Genomic DNA, 15862 nt, shown 5'->3' with positions numbered 1-15862 from the left:
TGGGAGATAGGATATTTCTTTAATTTAAATACAAAGATAGTAAATAAGATTATTTTGAATCTAAATGGAAAGAAAGTTAAATTTGAATTGATTGTTTAATTAATTAGAAAAGCTAATCAATACATAAATATTCCAATTCAAATGAGAGGCTCAATGAGCAAATTGTTCTAAATAATAAGAAAGAGTTTTCTGAAAATTTTCACAACAAAAACAACAGAAAAAATAAAAAAGTGTTTGTTACTAGAAATAAAACTAAAAAAATCTAGGTTTGAACCCATAATCATAATTACCGAGTTGTTGGATCAAAACTTAACTTTCGTAACTGCCTTAGTTGATCAATAACGTTCGCTTCTCCTTGTGCCCTAAGACGTTAATTCAATAAATTTAAATATAGAAAATATGAAATTAAGATTTATATTATATTAGTAGTGATAACAAAAGAGTGAAAATATGAATTAAAGTTTTGACCACAAAAAAATTGAACTGAAAGACAATTTAGGATAATATTTATAATAATATTTAATTTAATTTAAAATTAAAAAGATAATTTTTTAATTTAAATGGAAAGGTAGTAATAAGATTATTTTGAATCTGAAAGGAAAGAAAGAATAATAGTCTTATAACGATATAACCAACTACTCTATCTTAACTAATAATTTTTTGACCATAAGAAAATATTGAGCTTAAAGATAAAAATAACACCCTTATCTTATCTCATTATAAAGATAAATATGGAAGTATTATCAACACATACTACGAGTACCACTACTCCATTCAGCTAAAATATATAATAAAGATAATAAATAAATGATGATCAAAAATATTATTGATAAATTTAAATATTAGTTTCAGTAGAAGAATAAAAAATAGTGAATATAATTTTTTTACAAGAAAAAAGAAAAACTAAATTCATCTACTAACGGGAGTTGTGGGCAATGATATAAATAACTCTAAGTTATGGGTAATGCAATAACATGAACAAGGAATCAAAAAAGAAGAAAAATATGTAAATAAGTAATAATCTCAATAGCAAATATATATATAGAATGATAAGATTTATTTGATCTTTGAGAAGAGAACGTTTCTAAAATAATAATGACATAAGTCATATTATATGAATAAGATACACGTATTTAAAACCGTTATAATAGATAAAACTAAAAAAATACAGGTAATAATTCCAAGAATTAAATTAAAAATATTTAAATATAATTTAAATTCTTATATAGTTAATTTAATGAAAATTTAATGTCAAACTTCCATATAAATGAAACAATTATATAAAATTTCATAGTAGAGGGAATAATATAGAAAGAGGAGGTATAAAGATAATGTGAGTAAATTGATATTTTGAATTAATTTAAAAATAAATCTATATCTCTTGCTCATTTAGCATTTTAGTTTTGAGAATCAAGATGTGTAATGTATATAGTTTGGAGTTGAATACTTTTAAAATGACTCTCAAAAAGAGAATTGTCACATAAATGCAGTACGATTCGATCAATATTAAAGCAACTCCAATAATGTTGGAAGGGAGTTAATCAATCATAATTTTACACAAGAATAGAGGAACTGATGACATACATTTTTGTGGGAATAATGTTTTAACTATGAAGCAACTCAGACATCGGCTGAATTAAATCTCAATTATGTTGCCTTACGGAAAAATTAATTATCCAACATTTTATAATTTATTTTATATCTCAATTGTTTGGAAGCAATACATATACTTTTTATATTTTATTTTTTTATTAGTGCTAGTAGTTTGTCATGCTAAATTAGATAAGAAGGGAGAATGGATTCTTCTCTAATGGCTCAGGTATGGACTATGACTTTTTAATCCGTTGTTGATATTTATGTCTCTCAAAGTGTATGAGCCAATTGATTGAAAAACCGATGGGATCGGTATATATATATGTCAATTAGAATTAAATAGATTTAGATAGGGTAAACATATACAGGAATATAATTGCACTATTTGGGATTACTATTTACACAAATTAAAGTGAATTACAAAAATCATAAGGTAAAATTCATTTTAAGAAGTACAATATATTTAAAGTAGTTTAATATTTATTTAATTATAATATACTAATATTAACTATATCCCAAAAGTATCATTTAAATTGTTAAAAAAAAAGTGGCTTTAATTGTGTGATTAAAATTGAGGTGGCATTAAAATTGTTGAGCAAATTATGATCCAACTGTTTTATATGTTGGTAACTCCCAAAAGTTAGAATATATTGGTTGTCAATAAATCATCATGTGTGTTTATATTAATTTATCATTGTGAAATTTTAGGTTGGTAGAAGTTGATGTTGATGTGAGAAATTATTATGTTGAGATAATAATATAATATATTTTTATAATTTAAATTAAGATATTACTAAATGTATTTTTATTAGTTATTACTCTATTTAGTATTATTTCACTCAGTTTCAATTTTGATGAGATAGTTTGAATTAAGTTGTTACTGATACACTGTCTCTTTCCTTCTTCTTGTGCCGAGGGTCTATCGGAAATAGCCTCTCTACTTCTCCGGAGTAGGGGTAAGATCTGCATACACACTGTCCTCCATATACCCCATTTGTGGGATCTCACTAGGTTGTTGTTGTTGTTTGACTTGGCACGAAGTTTAAAAACGAAAAAGAAAACTTTTGAAACTTATGGTCCTAAAAGATTTGTGGGGCTGTGATAGTTGTATGAGTGTAAGAGCTTCTCATTACGGGTAAGATGGGTAAAATGAAAAATTTAAAGTTAAATGTGTCATTCTTTTGGAATAGTCTAATAAGAAAAATACTTTATGTAAATTGAAAGGAAAGGAGTATTTATTTTTGAATCATATTGTATTTTTATTTGTTTGTATCACCGGCTATATATGGGGTTAAGTTTATGCCAATAGTTATTCATATAATTTATTCTTTTTAATTTATAGAATATAGCAGGATCATAACATTATCCGCACATCGTGCGGTACTAATACTAGTTTTATTTTTAAATTAAAGAGATAACTATAATCATTTAATGCCAATTGTTATTTATGTTTCGAAAAAAGGGCTTTAACTATCCCTATCGTTTGCTACATGGTTTACAAATATCCTCCGTCCATCTATCCATCCAAAAAAATACACGACGTTGATTCTATTAATAAAATTATCTCCCGCGACTAACAACAGAACTGTTGGGCCTTCACTTTAATGACCTGTCATTTTTTTACTGGGCCACGTGACAATCTCTGATTATAACAAAAAAATGAATGTTATTTCGACCCACCTACCTTAGCCGACCCAAGGTTTTGTTACCTGGGTCATAAAATTACATTAACCCACTTATCTGATCCTATCAAAATTGAATTTAGATATCTCACCATCCATCACGAAGTTCTGTTTCTCAATTAAATACTCTTAACTTAATTTCTTGAAGATGCCAACGATTTATGTAAGCTTTCTTATTTTTAGTTTTATAGTGTAAAATAAGAATTTTTTCCCTCACTTTTCCTTTAGTTATCTGTAACTTTAGGGGGTTTGTTCACAGGAGAAACGACTATGGTGGTGAGGTAGGCAAGATAGTAGAGGAGGTGATGAGAGCAACGACTATGGTGGTGGGAGCAGTAGCTACGGTGGCGAAGGCAGCAACTACAGTGGTAAACATAGTGGTTGCGGTCAGTATGATGGTGGAGGTCAACTCCCGATGGGGATAGTTGCGCAAGAGAGAAGATGAATGGGGGAGAGAGAATTTGGGTGAAATCAAAAAGATCGGAAAAATGGGGAAGCCATTGGGAACAACAAGACGTCTGCCCCTTCTCACTCCACTTCTTTCGCCATTGTTTCTCGCTCTAACAAAATTTTGGGTCGGGTCAGCTAAGTGGATTGAAATAAAATTTATTTTTTATTTCAGTACGAGATTGTCACGTGGCCCAGTAAAAAAATGACACGTCATTAAATTGAAGGTCCACCGGTTATGCTGTTAGTTGTGGAGGTAATTTTATTAATAGAATTAACGTCGTGTGTTTTTTTGGACGGATAGATGAATGAAAGGTGTTTGTAAACCATTTAGCAACAACAGGGGTAGTTTATGCCCTTTTCCGTTTATGTTTTTTATGGAAAGAAAAAGGTTGATGATGTTAACAAATTTTTCCTGAAAGGTTGCACAATACTTAGTATCAAGCCAATAATGCAGGCAGCTCAGCCTAGTCGTTTTCCCATTTTTAAGCAAACGAGAGCTCTTCCTGATAGCTTAAGGTACACAAAATCAAGGTCCTTACAAATACAGTCTTGATTGCACATTCCAAATACTATAACCATTCTTATTTGAAGGTGATTTTGAATGCTCTCCGCTAGCTATTCATTTGTCTTTTAGCTCAAGTACCAACTGAAAGTTGAGTTCCTTATTCATTAGTTTACTTGATATATATATATATATATATATATATATATATCCTACTCTTCTGGCAGCTTGATCTTCGTTAAACCACCAGTGCAACTCTTGGACATCGCTCTTACTGTTGTATTCATGTTCTTGGCTAGATTGTCGTTATCTGTCTTCTTGAAACTCTGATTTTCAGTAGTCACATTAGAGTTGGTCTTTTCAGTATTGCAGTTTTCTTTCTCATGATTTTCTTGATCTTCAAAAAAACTCCGCTCCACCTCTTCAATGGAAGAATCATAACCATTATCGAAATCTTCTTTAGCACTCAGTACTCCAGAATTCATCAACTGCTTTAATATTTTATTTTGATGCTTCTTAAACTCGTCAGGATACTTCCGTTCACCCACTGTTATAGCAGCTTTAATCAACTCAAATATATTATCTGGCCTTTTTCCTATGCAAAAAACACTCATAAACACAGCTTCTAAATCCATGCTTCAAATTATTCTACCACCAACGCAAGAAAATTTTGTCACCCTAACAAAAAGAACAAGGTAAATGCTTTCCTAATGGCCTATTTATAATAAAATACTCTTAATCCCATTCTAACTAGGTTAGGGAAAAGTAAGTTTTCCTTTTTGCATTCCTACGGTAGATTAATGCTGTATTGTGGCCCGGGCCAAACGGGCCTGGGCTTGAGGTGGGCCCAATGTGTGGAACCGGCCCACGACGGTCCTAAGCCCACATGGTCCTGGGCTAAATGGACCGGGCCCGCGGGCCTAACGGGCTTTTTCCGTTTCGGGCTATTTTTTTTAAATTTTTTTTTTATCTAAGGCACTTTCTTGTAAACTATATATGTATATACTAGTATAAATTGCTTATATATAGCTATACAAATATATATATAGTATATATAGTATATATAATATGTATAGTATGTATATATAAGGGTGTATTATGTGTATATATAATTATATATTGCCTTATGTAATATATATTGCCTTATATATGTGTGTGTGTATATATATATATATATATATATATATACATACACACACACACATATATATAGAGGCTATTTTTTTTAATTCTTTTTATGTAAGACACTTTCTTGTAAACTATATATGTATATACTAGTATAAATTGCTTATATATGGCTATATAAATATATATATATATATATATATTCAAGGGAAGTTTATATGTATTAGATATATAATATATATACTATTAAACACAAAATAAATTGCAAAGAAATATTCAAGGGAATGTCTTATATATTTTACTATTACGACATTAACAAAGAATGACAATATCTTTCTTAGTCTTCCTCCCCCTAATGGAATGAGCACAACAAGGTACTAATACCACCATTAAAAGGAAAAAAACTAAGGAAGATGTGTCAAAATACAAGTTACATGTTAGTCTATGTATTATCTCTAACAAATCTCATAAATCCTTGAAGGTCCGGAGGAATTTCCGTTGGTGGTGGTAGAAAAGAAGCTTGTTCATCACCGCTTCCGGGCGAAGCGGCATCCTGCGCAAGTTCCGCTAGTATTTCTTCATAAGCTTCATCTATCTCCGGTTGTGATTCTGCAAGTCCAAAATTTCTTCTTTCCGAACGGATCCAATCTCTAAAGAGTACTGATTTTTCCAAGCTCTCCCTCATAGACGCTCTATGATCACCGATTTGAAGCCTCGCTTGACTGAATGCGCTCTCTGATGCCACTGTTGAAGCTTGAACACCTAAAATATCTCGAGCCATCCTTGAAAGAACCGGATAGTGTTTTGTTTGTCCTTCCACCATTCCAAAACATCGAAGGAGCCGTCGGGATTCTCTGATTCAAGTCCCTGCGACAAATAAACTTGAAGCTCATTTAGTTGTGAACTATCACCAAAATTATCACCTTGAGAACCCCTGAACTCCGTCCAAGAACTAAGGGCTTTTAGGCCCGCAGTTCTTTTAGATTCTTGCGAACTAGATGAAGTAGGAGTTGGAATATTGGTCTAGCTTGATCTAAGGCAAGTTGATAAGCATTATAAATAGTTTGAGATTTATTTTAATTGAGGCTTTTGCATCTCCAAGTGTAGCAAATTCCTCAGTTGAAAGTGATAAAGCGTTATAAATTTTTGAATACCAAAAGTGAGGACCTCCTAATTTCATTATAGAATTTAACAATGCAGCAACACCAAAAATAGGGGGGATAGGGAAAAAATATTTTTTAAACTTAGCTTTCATAGAATTAATAGCTTCTTTATAAATTACTCCACCCTCTGAAAATTGAGTAAATAAATCTACAAGTGCTGCAATATAAACTAAACAGTTAGAAATAGTAGGATAATATTGGCCAGATAATTCATTTGTAGCAATATGAAATTGTTCTAAAAAGTCTACAAGCATTTTAACATTACTCCAATCTTGATTTGTAAGGTGCTCATCATCATCATCATCATCATCACCATCACCTACACGAGCATTATACGTTGCGCTTATTGGGTTCCTATATTCATATGCAACAACTAAACTTTCATACATGTAATTCCATCTAGTCGGACAAGGTTTAGGAACCTTTCTTTCTCTAAGGCCAAATTCATCACATTTTTTAAAATAGTCTCTAAGTCTACTTCTACGGTTTGAATAAAAAAGCCAATTAAGAGCCATTTTAACCTTTTCAATTTCTACATTTAAAACTTTCATACCAGCACCGACGATTAAATGGTAAATATGACAAATACATCTAACATGAAAAATATTACTAAATGCAGGATTTAGTGTAGTTGTAAGCAAGCCTATAGCGTTAGTGTTACTAGAAGCATTATCCATTGAAACCGACATAATTTTATCTCTAATGCAAAAATATCTACAAATATCTGCAACTGTGTTAGCAATAAACTTACCTGTGTGGCGTGAATTAATTATTCTATAAGCAATAATGCGCTTTTGCATTATCCACTCCTCATCTATCCAATGACTTGTAACAGTTAGATAATCACAGTCATTACCACTTCTACCAATATCAGTAGTAATAGCAATGCGACAATCTATATGAGTAAATAAATAGCGCAAATATTGTTCATATTCATGTTTATATTTATAAATATCGCTCTTTACGGTTGCGCGAGGCCATCCTTTATAAGTAGGATTAAAAACTCTTCTAATATAATACACAAAATGAGGGTTAGAAGGAAAACTATAGGGTAAGCACATAACAGTAACCTTTTTTGCCAATTCTTCACGATATTTATTTGGATCATAATATAAAATGCCACCGGTAACAGTATTAATTTCCGGTTGAACTAGATTTGAACCTGTACTAGGGTTAACCGTACTATCTACACTTGTCCCCTCTTGCGCAGCTTTCATTTGTAAAAATCTAACTTTATCTCTAGGGTGTTTCAATATGTGTCTAGTCAAACTGCCCGTACCGCTACGGTCTCCAGTAAATTTATGAACTAGTTGAGACCCACAAGTGTTACACTTAGCCTTATTTTTTTCTCTTAGTTGAGTAAAATTGACTATCGGAAAATTGAAAACAAGGGTTATCACTATCAATAATAATAGGTGGAGGAGGACGGGTAACAGGTCTGGGTCAGGGAGCCGGGGGAAGAGTAGTAGCTTGGCTACTAGATTCACCAATTTTAGATTTTCCCTTACCCTTACCACCAAAAATATTTTTCAAAGAAAATGCCATATTAATTATAATTGTACTAAATAAAACTAACAAAACTATAATATTAAAACTTAAGAGTTGGAACGCGTTTACCGAATTGACGAACAACTTCTTGAAAATTGAATATCGTTGAAGACTTGAAGACTTGAATACTTCAATTCACCAACTTTACAATTTTTCACGAAATTGCAATAATAAAGCAAGCAATTATAGAAGAAAATTAGAGAGAGATTGATGATTTTGTGAGTAAAAATGAAAGAATGGGGGGTATTTATAGTTGAGAATTGAGAAAAAGTGTAACTATAAAAAGTTTGGGGTTAAAGCGAAGTTTGGGGGCCAAATGGCTATTTTTTAAAGTGGTCAACGGATAAATTTTGAAAGCCAACGGCTAGATTTAAAAAATCTGACCGTTGGTCTTTTTTTTAAAAAAAAAAATTAGCCGTTGGAGCCCGTTAGACCCGTTGGGCCCGGTTGAACCGGCCCAGGCCCGCCAGCCGGTCCCGGGCTCACGGGATAAATGTCTTGAACCGGCCCACCACGGACTTTTACACCACTAGAGCCCAGGCCCGGTTGAACCGCCCCGTTTGACCCGTTAGGCCCGCGGTCCTGGGCCGGTCCCGGGCGACAATACAGCCTCACGGTAGTAGGAAAAGTTATGAAAGATTTGATTTAGGAAACGTTTTCTTTTTCTTTTTTCTTTTTCATTTTGGAAACTTAATTCCGTAATTGTTTTTTTTTTTTACCATAAATTTAAAGTTCAATTGCTTTCATCCAAAGCAACGTGATTTTTTCCCCCCAAACACATGGAATCTTTTTTCCCGTCCATTTTCATATTTATATTAGTACTAGTCTTATAATACGTGATTTGCGCGTGTGCACTATCTCAATAAAAAAATATTTAACATATGATGTAATAAATATATTAAAATATTATATTTGAATTATAAAATAAAAGTTAATATTTCCTAAAATGATGAATCTTCATAGAAGTTCTCCTCATCAGTCAATAAATTCAACTAAAAGTTTATTTTAATTTTATAATTTAATCCCTTTAAATTCATAAGTTATCATGCTTCCTTTTTAATTTCAGCAATCACATATAATCCTAGAAAACATAAGAGTTTTTTTTTTGTTGAAATTTTATTCAGAAGTTCATTTTAGGCCCAAACTGGATTAGCAAATTGATAAAAAAATAATAATTTTTTTCACGAATAAAATGCAAATTATGTTCTTTAATTAATAAGAAATATTATTTGAATTATTTCCAATATATTAGAAAAAAGGAATTATTGTATCTCATCTTGTATAATCAAATTAAATTAATTATACGAAGAAAAGGAGTTCTAAACAAGAAAAAGAAAATAAGCAAAACTACACCTAGAACTTTTTAACCAATTTTTTTTTTAAAAAAAAAATAAGAATTCGTAAACCTAAAAGTGGAATACGAAAAGGACAACAAGGACTCTTAAACAAAAAAATTTACAACAAAAAGATAATACGCGTAAACTTATAAAATACTCTTAAGTTTAAAGGGATTTGATAGTGAAGAACTCCTAGAATCGGAAGGAAAGCGAAAGAATTTGAATTAAATAATTATATGATTTTCATTTTTCTATATCAAAATCCTAAATATTGGGCAAATAATTAAATGACTATCCCTAAATATTAGGGAACTAATTAGAATGACTATTCCTACATATTAGGAAAATGACTAAAATTACTACTTTATTCAACAGAAAAAATATTTATAAAGGGTAAAAAGGCGAACGATATATAGCATGCGTGTCGCGCCCCTTTTTTCCCTCTTTGCATTGGGAGATCGGGTTTATGACATTTTGGGTATAGGACAACTCATTCCTTTTGGAAACTAGGTTTGCATTTGAAGAGTCGTCACCTAATGATTTAAGGTGCATTAGGACACCTATAAAGTTCATTTCTATGTTTGTTTGATAACTAGAGATAGGGTAAGAGCTTGAAATTATCCCAAGGGGAGGGTATTAGGCACCCCTCAGAATCCACTAGTGTGGTTCCCGGCCAGACAATTTTGTGAATTTGTACAATTAGCAAATAGACAAGTATAGGCTCAAGTAGTAGGGAAATTGGGTTTGAACACATAAGAGTTTGAAAACAATTAAAAGGCGAATTTTGAAAATGAGATATAGTTCTACAAATACTTGAGAATATAGAAGGAAGGGGACTCCTAGGTTTATTTATAATATGCATCACATCAATGCGATACCCGGTATGACACTCCTCAGAAGAGGGGATACACGTGATATTAGCGCACCGGTCATTATATCCACATCTACTCTTTTCACCATGTTAAGGTATTAAAGCGCGGATTGGTATCGACCTCTATTGCATGCTATTACCCGTCCCATTCCTATCAATCCCGGAGGAATTTAGGACTACTATTCCTATAAGAGAGGATTTTAGGCTGACTCTTGGGTTTTTAAAGGTAAAAAGACTAAGGCGACATTCAAAACACGTAAGACTGCATATTAGGAGAACATATAAACAGCTAAGAGGCTCATATATACCTCCTCAAGCAAAGCACATAAATAGCATGACTTAAACACATTCAGGGTCAGAATTTAAAGTACTAAGACAGGGGAGTTTTAGTTGCTGAAGCAAACCAGTTTATTACATAACTCAGATAAGAAGTCCGAATCAGGCATGCCTGCTGGTTGTAGCGGTTACTAATTAACAAAGGTGGATTCAATTTTGTTGTTATCACCTAAGGCTTGCCTGAGTGTGTATTAGTGATATCCTATAAGCATGATATCTATTACTAATTAGGAAATGCAGTAAAGTAGTGACAGTTTTAAACGAGCGATTTGGATCTTATAGGCATGCTTTCTAAACCGTATTAATAAAAAGAGTAGGTTATTTAAACTGATTCAGAACAACACGAGTCGAACTGGTTTTAATTAAACTGGTTGACATGAGTATCAAAGACTGATTTTGGTCCTATAATCATGGTATCTAGTTGAACGTGAAATGAAGCAGACAGGATTTACAGCGAAATTCCTATAGGCATGATTTCTATAAAAATACTGATTTTAATCTTATAGACATGACATCTAATTTCAAAGATGATTTTAACCTTACAGACATGACGACTGATTATAACCATTTAGATCATATAGGCATGGTGTCTAAGTGTGGTAATAGAACATGCAGAGTTCATTAGACAAATCATATAGGCATGTTCTCTATCTGCGTGAAAGTGGAGCATGCAGAACTTGAATTAAAACAGAACAGATCCTATAGACATATTCTCTACCCTTTTAATAGCAAAATATGCATAATTACCCATCCTTTTTTTACTAACCAACTCCAATGTTTGTTACAAATTATTATAGACCAAACACTGAATTACATCAGAAAAGTGTAAAGTAAGAAGTTACAACCATAGGAAGCTTGATTCTTGACTTCCTCTCTGAGTTATGGAATAAACCACCTCAAGAGCCACTTGTTTCAAAGCCTTTCTCATATCTGGGTGTGTCAAAGTTCCCTAAGGGTCTTAAGGGACCCCGGGTTTGCATAACCAGACAGAAATGAGTACAGTGTGGAAGGGTCAGCCCTTATGTGTCCAAGTTCAGAGGGAGCTCAATGGTCCCAAGGCAAGGCTCACACAAGAGGGGTAGAACCTAGGTTCTAAGAATATAGTGAAAGTGCAGAATACAGAGATTTATTTAAAACTGGGTTGAGAATAGTAAGGGGTAAGGGTGATTTGAAAACAGTAGTAGTAAATCTTAAACTACATAGAATCAACAGTTGCACAAAGGGGTCAAGGGTTTTGGGAATACATTGCATGAAGCATATGACCCCAGTAAGAGTCAGGTTTGGACATGCACAACAGTAGATGATGCTGGCATGCCCACAAACCAGCCAGAGAACATAAACACAAAGAGGGGATGTGGGGTTTGGGGATTCACACACATAGGAAAGCATTAATTTAAAAGGGGAAGGGAACACATTTCAACATGCTAGTAATGTAACTTGACTGCAGAAACATAAGCAGAAATAGACAAATATGAGAGAAGTTGGAACAATTATAGAAAACATGTTGTTGTTGATGCTTGAAAATTAACTAGGACATACCAGTAAGAAGCAAACTGCAGAAAGGAAAGGTAAGCAAATTTTCACAGCCTAGCCTTGGCTTTTAGCCGGCTAGACAAAGCAGTAGCACAAGTAGCAATAGAAAAAGAGAGGTTTTGAGTGAAGTGTGTGTTCTTGAACTCAAATTGTTCGTGTCTTTGAAAGAAAAGAGGGTGGGTATTTATAGTTTTGAAAACAGGTGAAGAGTAAGGTAATAAGTAAAGTCTTAACACAAACATGGAAACAATCACAAGTCAGAATCAATTAACCCAAGTGATTCCCCTTTAATTAAGGAATCACTGTTTAACGGATAGCAGCAGGTCTAATTAAGGAAAGAAAATCAGTTTGGGGACAGATTGATTATTGCCATAAAAGGGATAGTAAAAACATGAAGTAAACAATCAAGTCTAAGTACAAATATATGCTTATTTTTGAAAAGATTCAGTAAGGTAAATATCACAGCAAAGGAAAGGAATCAATTAATTTTAAAGAGGCAAGTGAAATTAGGGGTCATAAAAGAAAAGCTTTTGCAATCAGTCACAAGACCAAGATCAATCAAGGAAGAAACACGATTCTGCACTTCAGTATATAAATAGAGTGAACAGAAGCATCAGACATGCGAGGCCAAATACATTGGCAAAAGAAACAACATACAATAGTAGCAGAAATAAGCTGGGATTCAGTAGTAAGAAAGATATTCGAAGCATAGTAGTCAAGTATGTCAGGTAGTCACATAGAATTAACAGTGAAGAAATCATAGCAACAGGTAAAGAGAATCGAAAACAAGTAAAGGTCTCACATCATCAAGTGAGGAAAACCTTTTAAGAAATTAGGGTTTCAACAATAGTCGAGTTAAAAAGATAGTAAAACTCAGAATCAGATAGGTCACATAAAAGAAAAGAGAGTGAAACAATAATTGAGTCAAGTATACTTTTAAACAAGTAGTCTCATACCAAAAGACCTAGAGTTTTCCACAATAATCGAGTTCAAAAGATGGTAAAATTCAAAATCAAATTAGTCAAACAAGAACGAAGAACTTAATTGAGCAAGTACATATTCAAACATGCAGTTTCAGAACTCGGATGAGACAAAAAGAAACTAGGGTTTTAACATGTTGACTCAAGTAGAAGGAAAGCATAACAAGTAGTTTGAACATAGTAAAACCATAAAACAACATCAAGAATCAGAAAAGAGAGTTTTTTAAAAGGGAGGTTAAGAGAAACCCTAATCGGAGAAAATGAAGGGTCGTTTTGAAAGAAAAGTTGAAGAACTTTCTAGAAAACACTTAAAACATTCATAGCAAGTACAGATCTAAAGTAGTTCTGAAAGAAAAATCCAAAGATCTTAAAGATTAGGGTTTCGTAAGACCCAGAAAAGGTGAGAAAAACCTTGAAAGTTACCGATCTAACCAGGAGAGTCAAGGATCTGACTCGAACGGCCATGGCTGGACAGAGAAAGGTCATGGATGACCGGAAAAGGGCCATGAACAGAAGTCGAGCAAGGACTGGACCACATTCCCTCGAGGTCTGGCTATGAAACCACAGAAACAAACACCCAGGAGCCATAGGAGGCCACTAGACATCTCCAATGACCATGAGAGGTCATAAATTAGGCAGGGTTTAGGGTAGATTAGGGTGGGATTAGATGGCGGCAACTAGGGTTCTTGAGAGATTTCAGAGAGAGTTGAGAGAGAAAGGGACTTCAAAGGCGGCGGGTGTAGAGAAATGATTTAGGTTTAGGGGTCGTTCAGAGTTAAAAAAGGTAAGGGGGAACGGTGGCCGTTGATCTAAATGATCAACAGCTAGGATTAAAGGGGTTAGGTGGGGAATCCGGGTTGGGTCGCTTAAATTGGGTTAGGGGTCGGGTTTGAGTTGCAATTGGGCTAGGAAATTGGGTCTGATTTGGGGCTCAATTTAGGCTGAAATTGAAAGCCAATCAGGCTAGATTTTAAATAGCCATTTTCCCCATTCATTTTATAAAATAGTAAATTAATTTCTAAAAATAAATTAAAATCACTAAAATCATTTATAACATATAACTAACAATTTAAAAATATAGGACTTGATTTTATGAATATAAACGCAATTAAATCTTAAAAGAGGCTAACATTGCAATTAAATGCAATTTAGCTTAAAAATACTAAATAAATTTGTAAAAATATGCAAAAATTACCTTAGCTATATTGGAATGTATGACCATACGACATGAATAGGGGAATATTGAAAGTTAAGAAAATTAATCTTTAATTGACAGAAAACTAAAAAGAAGCCCAAAATGTGGAATCAAGTTCACATTGTGTCAAGTCTATATAAACAACGGCCATTCTAACCTAGGACTTCCAGGTTTTAGCATTGGAATGATTTATTCAAGCGATGAAACTCTTACAGCTGCTGTAGCCACTGATTTTAAAACAATTGCCGTCCTAATTGAAGGATTTGACACTAACTTCAAACATAACAAATTCGACCACAATAGTCACCTTTAAATTTTATAGGTGTTCCTATTTTGAATTTACCAAATGTCAGCTTCTGCTTGAATTACACTACATGACAAAGGCACTCATGTCCATAATCCTATTACAATCCAAACATGATAGTTTAACAAATCCAAACCCTTAGACAAATACAGAGAACAAATAGATTATGCCAGATTTCATAGAGACTAATGGCCATCTCATTTCAAAGGAACATAGAACATACAGAGACATAGAACTTACCGGTTCAAAGTTGAGAAAACACTAAGGAATAGACCAAATAAAGGTCAGAAACAGCTTCGTCTAGAGCTCAACAAACAATTCCAGCAGCTACCGGCAGAATCGAGAACCAAATCGGTTCTTCTTCCTCTCTTTTTTTTTAATTCCTTTTTTTTTAAAAAAAAAAGGAAAAAACTAGAAATTTCAGATTTCTTCAACTCAAATCATCCATGGCTCTCTCTGAAGGCGATTTTTTTTGTTGTTTTTGCGTGTGTGAGGATGTGTATGAGATAAATGAGAGCGCTATTGTGTGAGGGATTCGATGGGGAGTCGGAGAGGAGAGAATATGCTGAAGGGTTTTTTATGGGGAAAGGCTTTTTGTTCGAGAGGAGTGGGAATAAGGGCGTTGTTGCTCTCTTTTTTTTTAAAGAAAAATGGAGAAACAATGCTTATCCGTGAGAGAGGAAGAAGGGTCCTCGTTTTTGGAGCGCCGTTTTTTGGTGAAGGGGTAGGAGTCTAAAAAAATCTGATGTTAGGTCTTCTATATCTAGGTTTTATTAAAGGGTAAGGGGTTTGGGTAGGCTAGAGTGATGGGCTTGGGCTAAAGGGTTGGAATTAGGTTAATTAAATAGGGTCAATCTTAAGGATTGGCCCAATTTTGAACAAACAAGACCAAATATTTTTTCCTATTTTCTTCTATTATTATTTCTTTTTCTTTTCTCTAATTAATTAAAAACCTAATTAAACTATTTTTTGTAGAGATTAAAATTCTTTATTTATTAAAACAACTAATTAACTTAAAACTAAGTAAAAACACTAATTTCTAAAGACTAAAAGTTAAATATGTAAAAATGGCAATTTTTATGATTTTTTTCTATGATTTTAAAATATTAAAAATGCATGAAATGCAACTAAATAAAGAAAAATTCCTAAAAATCAATAAAAATTATTTTTGGTCTACTATTAGGAGTTGTCTTCATGTAGGGCAAAAATCACGTGCTCACAGCTGCCCCTCTTTGCTCGGGAA

General features: G+C 33.0%; 1 long non-coding RNA gene across 1 annotated transcript; it reads right to left on the bottom strand.

Moving 5' to 3' along the window:
- Window positions 1-5627: 5627 nt before the first annotated feature.
- Window positions 5628-15353, bottom strand: LOC138876879 (uncharacterized). Its single transcript, XR_011402181.1, has 2 exons — window positions 14860-15353; window positions 5628-6219 (listed from the first exon to the last, which is right to left on the bottom strand). It is a non-coding gene; the product is annotated as an uncharacterized lncRNA (long non-coding RNA).
- Between the last annotated feature and the right edge of the window lie 509 nt (window positions 15354-15862).

Source organism: Nicotiana sylvestris, chromosome 9, assembly GCF_000393655.2.
Source record: "Nicotiana sylvestris chromosome 9, ASM39365v2, whole genome shotgun sequence".
In the NCBI taxonomy this organism is placed as follows: Eukaryota; Viridiplantae; Streptophyta; class Magnoliopsida; order Solanales; family Solanaceae; genus Nicotiana; species Nicotiana sylvestris.
Note: the sequence above shows the minus strand (reverse complement) of the source record. Positions and strands in the feature narration are given on the sequence as shown.